The following is an 8,297-nucleotide window of genomic DNA, read 5'->3' on the forward strand; positions in this document are numbered from 1 at the left end:
CACAGCCAGAATGGACAGGGAACCCAATGCTTTTAAAGTTGAATGAGGACCGACCCCTAGGTTTGGGAAACGTGAAGATAGCTGAATCATTCCCTGGGACTGGAAAGGAGCAAAGCCATTAATTAGTAAGCAGTATTTCACCATCAGCGATAAAATACTCTACTCCAGGAAATCACATCCTTAAATTATTTTTAAAAGTGTTTTGGGTTTGTTTTGTTTTAGGTAATGTTTTGCAATCATATTGGTTTCTTGATTCAGACAGATACACAATTGGGTAGCAAAAAACACACAAAATCCAATATCTGACAGCGAAGAAAGGAATATTTTAATTTATATGCACTGCCTGGAAGCCCTTTAAAACCAATTTCAGGAAAAGATTCCAGTTCTAAAAAATTATTACAAATATAAATTTCAATATATGATCTCAGAGTTATGGTAACTGTATAATAGCAGTGTTGAATTATTAATTTTAAAAAATAAGAAAAAGAGGCAGTCTTTAATAAATGTTTAGGAAACTTCAAAATTCAAATGCGGCTGAAAAAAATCACAGTTCTCACCCATTTGGGCGATTGCCGTTATGGTCTAAAAAGCACTAGTACCAAGTGAACGAGGCTCAGTGATGGTCTAATTCAGCTCACAAAGGTACACCACCAAAATGTCATCAGATGCCAACTGCATATCACTGACCAAAAAGAGAGAGAAAGGGAGAGAAAATTCATGGATACTGTGTTATTCTTGTGGCCACAATGCCAGTGATGACTTTTAAATGTCCTGTTCAGTGAATGAATGCATATAAGGAGTTACCATTATCAATGTAAACAGTAGCTTCTTAACCTGGGTACTACTGACATTTGGCGCTGGAAAATTCTTTGTGGAGGGCTGCCCTGTGCATTGTTGGATGTTTAGCAGCAACCCAACCTCTATCCACTAATACCAATAGCACCCCCTCTGATGATGACAGACAACCAAAATGTCTCCGGATATTGCCACATCTCCCTTGGGAAGCAAAATTACTCCCAGTTGAGAATCACTGATAATAAGTGAATACTATGCATTCCAAATAATAACTTATTGGAATGAAGAACTCTACATCCCTTGTGTCTGGAAGGAAATGTTACCTTGAGAGGAGAGTATCTACAACCTTCATCCTTAAGGCATGCTCATGCAGAGTGATGTGAGCCTTGGAAAGCTTTTCTTCTTACCTATTGTAAGTTCTGTTATCCTACTCACAGCTTTCAATGCAACAATTTATTGAGCATCTACTCCGTGCCAGGTGCGGCGTTAGGGACATCCTGTACTTATGTCCACTGACTCACACTCTGGTTGGGCTGGTTGGGTTGTTTTTAGGACACGCTTTGCCACCAGGAAAAAAAAAAAAACACTGACATCTTAAAAAATCCTCAATAGAGCAGCAAGTCCTTGTCAATAAAGGAACCCCACAGTTTCAATCAGGTTCCTTAAAATTCTTTACCTTTTTAGTAACTCTACGTATTTCCAACATTTAAAGGTTCAAAAATCAAAAAAAAAAAAAAAGTCCAGAAGGCCTTTGCTATATTTGGCACAGAATGACCATCAGGGGTTTTTGCCGGCAGGGTCATTACTGGAAACTCTAAAAACACTTAAGGACAGTCTTCTTAACTGTCTGACCCACGTGCCCTCCTAACACAATTTGTAATTTTAATAATCCCCATAAACTGAAACTCATAACTGACCTTTCCCAAATAAATGTAGGTCACAGAGAGAGAAGAAAGGGAGAGAGATCAGAGGGTATTTTGTTTGGCAAAAAGACTCAGAAATCAATTTGAGCTCATTAATAGATGCCTGGAACATGCTTGGTTTCTCAGCACCTCCGGATCCTCACCACCCCCACCCCAAGACTGAAGTACAGACACGAGAGAGGATGGGTGTGTTTGAGCGGCTAAGGCAACAGAAACTACAGAGAGAGAGAGAGAGGGAGAGAGAGAGAGAGACAGACAGACAGACAGACAGACAGACAGAGAGAGAGACAGAGAGAGAGAGAGAGACAGACAGAGAGAGAGACAGACAGAGAGAGAGACAGAGAGCGAGACAGAGAGCGAGAGACACCAGTAAGTCCGAAATCCAAAATGGCTAAAGTGACTTCAAAGTTTTCAAGATGCTGCCCTGAAAAGATTTGTTGGGCGGCTGCACCTCTAAGTAAATAAAGCCGTAACTTGTCTCCCTCGCCAGCCAGCGCAGGGCTCCCCGGCTGACAGTGGCTGCACAAAACCCCTCCTGTGCCGAGCAGCGGAAACTCCTAATGAGATTAGTTGGTGTGTGTGCAGACATTACTTAGCAATGACTAAAGGGGCTCTCTCTTCCTGCAGCAGCCAGTGGAAAATTCAGGGAACTTTTTCCCCCTGCAGCAGCAGAATCCCTTTAACCCTCTCCCCAGTCAACTCCAAAAACAACTCAGCCTCCCCCAGTCCCCCCTCTCCCGGCTGGGGTGCTGGGGGGACCTAAAGACCCGCTAGGGGCTTCCAAAAGCGGGAGGGTGGGAAGGGGCTGGCGGGGAAGGGGCGGGTGACCCTTCGAACACTACAAAGGAAACTGTAAAAGGCACAAATACATAAACCTGAGAAGCAGCAAACCACAGTTTCTTTGTGAGCTCCTCTAGTGAGTCATTTTCAAGATGCTGTCTGCTGCCAGTTTCAAAGCGGAAGCGCATGGCAATTAGTCTTGCCGTTTCCAGACAAGCCAGAAACTCTCCCGACACTCGTTTTTTTTTTTTTTCTCTAAAAAGCCCCTTTTGCAGTTTCTGAAATAACATTTCTTTCTCCCACCCCCACCCGCCGCCTAACTGCAGCTTGTCGTCAGGATGATTCGGTTCAGAAAACATAAAACCGAGACCTCTATTTTTCTTTTTTAACCTTCCAAATTGTAATTCCTCCCCCAAAAAGTACAGTAGCATTACAGGCCAACATTCAGTTGCAAGTTGAAGAGCCCTATCCTAAAGTGCTGGGGGCTCCAAGACCATCTCCTTCCCAATCCTCCTCCAAAACCGTGTCCAATAAAGACTCCACAGGCTTTTAAAAGTCAGGCTGGGCGTGCGCCTGGGGCGGCGACCCGGGCTGGGGTCACCTGCCGAGCTAGAGGGGGTGCGACCCTCAGCCCCGCGGCTTCCCTCTCCACCGGTCTTCTCCCTGAATCCGAGCGTCGGCGCCCACTACCACTCCGAGGGGAGCCCCAGCCCTGGCCGGAAGGTCAGCGGTGGTCCAGCTTCCCGGCACGCAGCCCGCTCCTCCCAGGGACCCCAAGTCTCACCGTCTCCTATTCCCTCGCGCGCCCCCTCCTCCAGGCTCGCGGCGCAGCCCCACGGCGGGATGTGCCAACGCCGGGTGGCCGTAGCCCCCGGGCCGGCGCGCGGACCAGGCGCTGGAGCATCTTCGCGGCGCCCCCACCCCGTAGCTGGCCCCCGCCCAAGGCCCGCAGCCCCAGAAGCGGCGCCCACCCGCCCCACCCCCACCAAGCTACAGAAAAGAAAGAAAGAGCGAAAAAAACCACCCCCCACAAAACTTTGCAACTGTCCGAGCAACAGGCACAAACCCCGCTACTTACCCAGATGTGGGGGAGATTTCAAGATCCTTCTTCGGGGGAATTTCTAGGAGGAACCGGGCGAAAGCCCCCGACTTTCCATGCTGACAGGCGTCTGCAGACGGTCTGTTGCTCTTGTAATGAGATCCTGATTTTTCCCCCTTTTTTTTCTTTCTCTCGCTCCTCTTTTTTTTTTTTTTTTTTTTCCTCTGGTGTGTGTGAGAGCAGGAAGTTGGAGCAGTCAGGCCGAGCCGGCTCACTTCCTTTACTGCATTATTCCCCAGGCGGTGTGCAGTCTGTGTAAACAGGCTTTTCCGCCCCGCGCCGCGCGCCCCAGCCGCGGCTGTGCGCCGGGGCTGGCCGCCGAGGCCCGCGCATACTCCGCCGCCCGCGGCCCCGCACAGCGCCCGTGCCCCCGCCCGCCGCGCTCCACGCTTCCTGCTCGGTCACCCCCGGGGAGGAGCCTCCAGACCCCGTGCGGCCGCAGCCCCTCCCCACGGTGGGAGGGGTGGGGGGGAAGGAGGCGGGCAACGCGGCCAGGAACCCGGAGAAGCTGCCCTCGACGCGCTGGGGGGCTGACCTTGGGTGGCGGCGGGACCGGGGATCCCGCTTCTCCCCCCGGGGTCCCTGCGCTGGGGACCCCGCTGGGCCCCGCTGTGGGGTCTTGTCCTGCTGGGCTGGCCTGGGCAGGGAGACCCGAAGTGGAGAGGCCGCTGGACTTGCTGTTTTCTGTCAGCTGGGATGGAAGAGTTGTGGGGCTAGTGGGTATCGGGAGTGGGGTTTGGTTGCTCTGAGTCAAGGGCTTCTTGATCGTGGGTAGGGGCGTGATTGCTTAGGATGAGATGTTGCATGTGCAGAAAAGGAGGCACAGTTTTTGTCTGAGGATGGACACAGTTCCTGCCTGGAATTTTTTTTTTAAAAGCCAGCGCTCAGAGTAAGGGGCCCACTTTGGGGGAAAGGATGAGAAACCATAAACTGGAAGCCAGCATTCTCCAGGAAGAGCCCATTCTGGCCGGTCGCTATGGCCTTAACACAGGCCCAACCTTTCCTGCCTGCTAAGACTCGAGAGAAATGAGCAGCGACCACGGGGCCGAGTGACCGAGGCTTCAGAAGGAGACTCCGTGGTCTCAAAACTGGACTCCACACCGCAGTATCCCTCACGGACCACCCACCCCGGACCCCCTCCATTTCCAGCCTCCCCTCCCCAGCAGCGCAGACCACCGGTTTCCAAACTTGAGCATGCACCAGCATCACGTGGGGGTGGGGGGAGCTTGTTAAAACACTCGTTGCCTGGTCTCACCGCCAGAATTCCTGATTCTGTAGGTCTGGGTGGTTCTCAGCCCTGGATAACATTACAATCACCTGGGGGGTGTTTTGAAAACTATTGATCTTTACACACAACCCAAACCAATTAAGTCAGATGCCCTGGGGGGCGGGGCGTGAGTCCTTTCAAAAGGATAGCATTCTAGGAGTTTCTCCACTTGTTTCTTATTTTTGCAATCTTTCTGAAGATTATTTGTTTATGAATCTCTCACTATTACTAACTGTGAGCTTCTAAAGGGCAGGGTGGTAATTTACTCTAGTTAGTACCAGTTCCCCGCCCCAAGTGCCAGTCAGAGCACCTGACTCATAGGACCGCCCAGTTCTCTGTATCGGCTTCAGGCTGGTGGGGATAGTTTCCTGACAGGTGGGACAAGGCCCACGAAGCCTCTGATAAGGGTGGGAAAACACGCAGTGTGGGGGTTGGGAGTAGAGACGGAGAAGATATGGGGAAGAGAGCTATTTATCAACCCCTGATTTTCCACAGCTAATTTTCCACTTTAGGAATTATCATTTTAATCCCTAGTGGGCCTCTCCTGTCACTCAGCAGAGCTCACTTCATGTCCCCATATGATCCAGCTGTGGACTGGGAGAACACAAACTTAGTTTATTAGTGAGGGGAAAAAACCTCACATACAATTAAGAACACCATGTTGCTTTACCTAAAAAGTGTATACCAAAGCCAAACATGAGTGTATCTTAAACCAGTGGCTTTCATGCTTTTTATTGTCTACAACAAATCTTTGTAGGATCACCACAAATCTTTGTAGACTCCCAATATGTGAGAGAAAAGATGTACATGATTTCATCAGGCTTTGATTGTTCTGAAGAAATGCCTCCCTGTTTAAGGCACTTCTGAAACACTTACTCATGCCCTAGCATTTCCCAGACCAAATGAAGACCTCCTAAGTTTTTCTGGTGTTCTGGGTTGTCCACATCACTATGCCAGGCCCTTCATTAGAATGAGTAACTCAGAGCTGACTCTGCTCTGCCCAAGGCACAGGGAATAACTTTTACTCGTAGGTGTCCCCAGCTTCTGTCCCTTACATTAGACAGCTTCTGCTGCCTTAGCTCGGGCTGCTATAACAAGTGCCTTGGCCTGCATGGCTTAAACAACAGACATTTATGTCTCAGAGTTCTGGAAAGTGGGAAATTCAAGATCAAGGTGCCAGCAGATTTGATTCTTGGAGAGGGCTCACTCCCTGGACTGTAAAGGCCACCTCTCACGGTGCCCCCACATGGCCTTTCCTCAGTCGCACATGTGAAAAGGAGAGAGGAAGCAAGCTCTCTGGTGTCTCTTCTCAGAAAGGGCACTAATCCTATTACGGGAGCTCCCCCTTCATGACCTCAGCTAAACCTAATTACCTCCTAAAAGCCCAACCTCCTAATACCATCACACTGGGGGTTAGGGTTTCAACATGAATTTAGGGGTGACATGAACATTAGTTCATAACAACTGCTATTTGTTTTCTACGCTTTCCTTCTCACTGTGAAAAAGCAGCCAAGAGGTGTGGCATTTAGTACTATATGATCCACACTCCTCTTTCTATGCTTTTCTTGTAAAACAGACAGGAGTTAGAATTAATGGGTTATGAGTAAAATTTCTTAAGGAGCTCTTTGTTGCAGATGACAGGATCATTCATTTCTGGCCAAGAGACAGTGAGGCTCTCTCAGCTTTGATAAGAACAGTAGAGATCTTATCAAAGATTGGAGTTAGTCAGTCTGATGTATTGGACAGTGCTTGGGGCAGAGTGCAAGTGGGTCAGCTCAAATAAACCCTATGGGTGAAGGGGGGGCTGGCTCTAAAAGAAGGGTTTATTAGCTTTTGTTAGGATAACACTGTGTAACAAACAACCCCAACACTCAGTGGCTTACCAACAAATGGGTCTCAGATGGGTGGGTTCAACTCTGCTTCACATGTTTTCTCATTCTGGGACCCAGGCTGAAGGAAAAGGCTCAGCGTGGGACATAAAGTTTTCTAGAAGGGCAGGAATTCAAGCAAAGTGAGTGGAGACACATGAAGCCTATTAAAACCTCTGCCACACCTATTAAAACTAGCACACCCTCACATCAACTCACAATCCATTGGGGAAAGCAACTCATATGGCCAAGTCTAAAGTCAACGGGACAGGGAGAAGGACAGGGGGAGTTCTGAATAAATAATACAATCTGCCAAAGAGAAAATGGATGCTGGGTATGCAAAAACAACAGATCTCTTGGGTCCCTCCTAATTTAACCTTCTACACTGTCTAACAGAATGGGATGTATGAAAAGTTAAAAAAAATACAGATGGATGAGGAAGTATAATTAGATAAGGCAGGGGGAGAAAGTTTTAAAATATATCAAACTAAAATATTCTAGAACATAGCAGAACAAAGAAAACATGAAACTTATGAATTGATGGTATTAAACTTAGAAGTTCATGAATTTTGATAGAAACTCAAAAGTGGTTTCTTCACTACTTTGGAGACTGCTTCAGTGTTGGGGGAATATGGGTAGAATTTGGGACTAGACAGCTAAAGCCTGATGGGGAGGCAGCCCACTCAGGTGGCAAGTATACATTTGGAATCAGGATCATGGGGATCCAGACCCATACTGACCTGTTCTAGCTACTCGACCTTGACTAAGTCACTCACTCTCTGAGCCTTCATGAACATCAGTTTTTACTGATTTTTTACAGTGAATGCCAATTTTACATTAAAACAACATGTGTTATGGACTAGGATTCAAAAACTTTCATGAACCTCATTTGAAAGAGTATTTAAAATAATTTTATAGTCTTACAGGCAGAGCCCCTTGGGTCTACATTCTCCCTTTTGTGCTATTAGTGGTCTTTCAGTGGGGACAGCTGAGAAGCATTGATTTGGACCACCTTTTGCCCTCAGACTGGCCACCCATAGGCTAGAGGTTGGCAAACTGCAACCCACAGTGCCCACTGCCTGTTTCTATACGACTTTCAAGGTAAGAATAAATTTATTTTTTTAAGTTTTTAATTGTGTTAAAAAAAATAACATAAAATTTACCATCTTCATCATTTTTAAGTGTACAGTACATTAGTGTGTTAAGTATATTCACAGTGTTGTGCTACTGATCTGCAGAACTTTTTCATCTTGCAAAGTTGAAACTCTTATATCCATTCAACACACACCCCATTCCCTCTTACCCCAGCCCCTGGAAACCACTCTTTCACCTTCTGTTTCTATAAATTTGACTACTTTAGATACCTCCTATAATTAGAATTATACAGCATTTCTCTTATTGTGACTGGCTTATTTCACTTAGCAGAGTTTCCTCAAGATTTATCCATGTGTGTCATGTGACAGGATTTCCTTCCTTTTCAAGGCTGAATAATATTCCATTGTGTACATATACCACAGTTTGTTTTTAACAATTCATCTGTTAATGGACATTTAGGTTGCTTCTAC

The 8,297-nt window shown here is 47.2% G+C and overlaps 1 protein-coding gene across 2 annotated transcripts in view; it reads right to left on the reverse strand.

Moving 5' to 3' along the window:
* Nucleotides 1–3,994, reverse strand: part of ELK3 (ETS transcription factor ELK3) — a 63,494-nt gene extending 59,500 nt beyond the window's left edge. Inside the window, exon 1 of one of the 2 annotated variants that reach the window (XM_032493591.1) lies at nucleotides 3,577–3,994. The gene's annotated coding sequence lies outside the window, so the exon portion shown is untranslated. The remainder of the gene's footprint in view (nucleotides 1–3,576) is intronic. The other variant, XM_032493590.1, reaches the window with a different exon arrangement.
* Between the last annotated feature and the right edge of the window lie 4,303 nt (nucleotides 3,995–8,297).

The sequence above is a fragment of the Camelus ferus genome, chromosome 12 (genome assembly GCF_009834535.1).
Source record: "Camelus ferus isolate YT-003-E chromosome 12, BCGSAC_Cfer_1.0, whole genome shotgun sequence".
Classification (NCBI taxonomy): Eukaryota; Metazoa; Chordata; class Mammalia; order Artiodactyla; family Camelidae; genus Camelus; species Camelus ferus.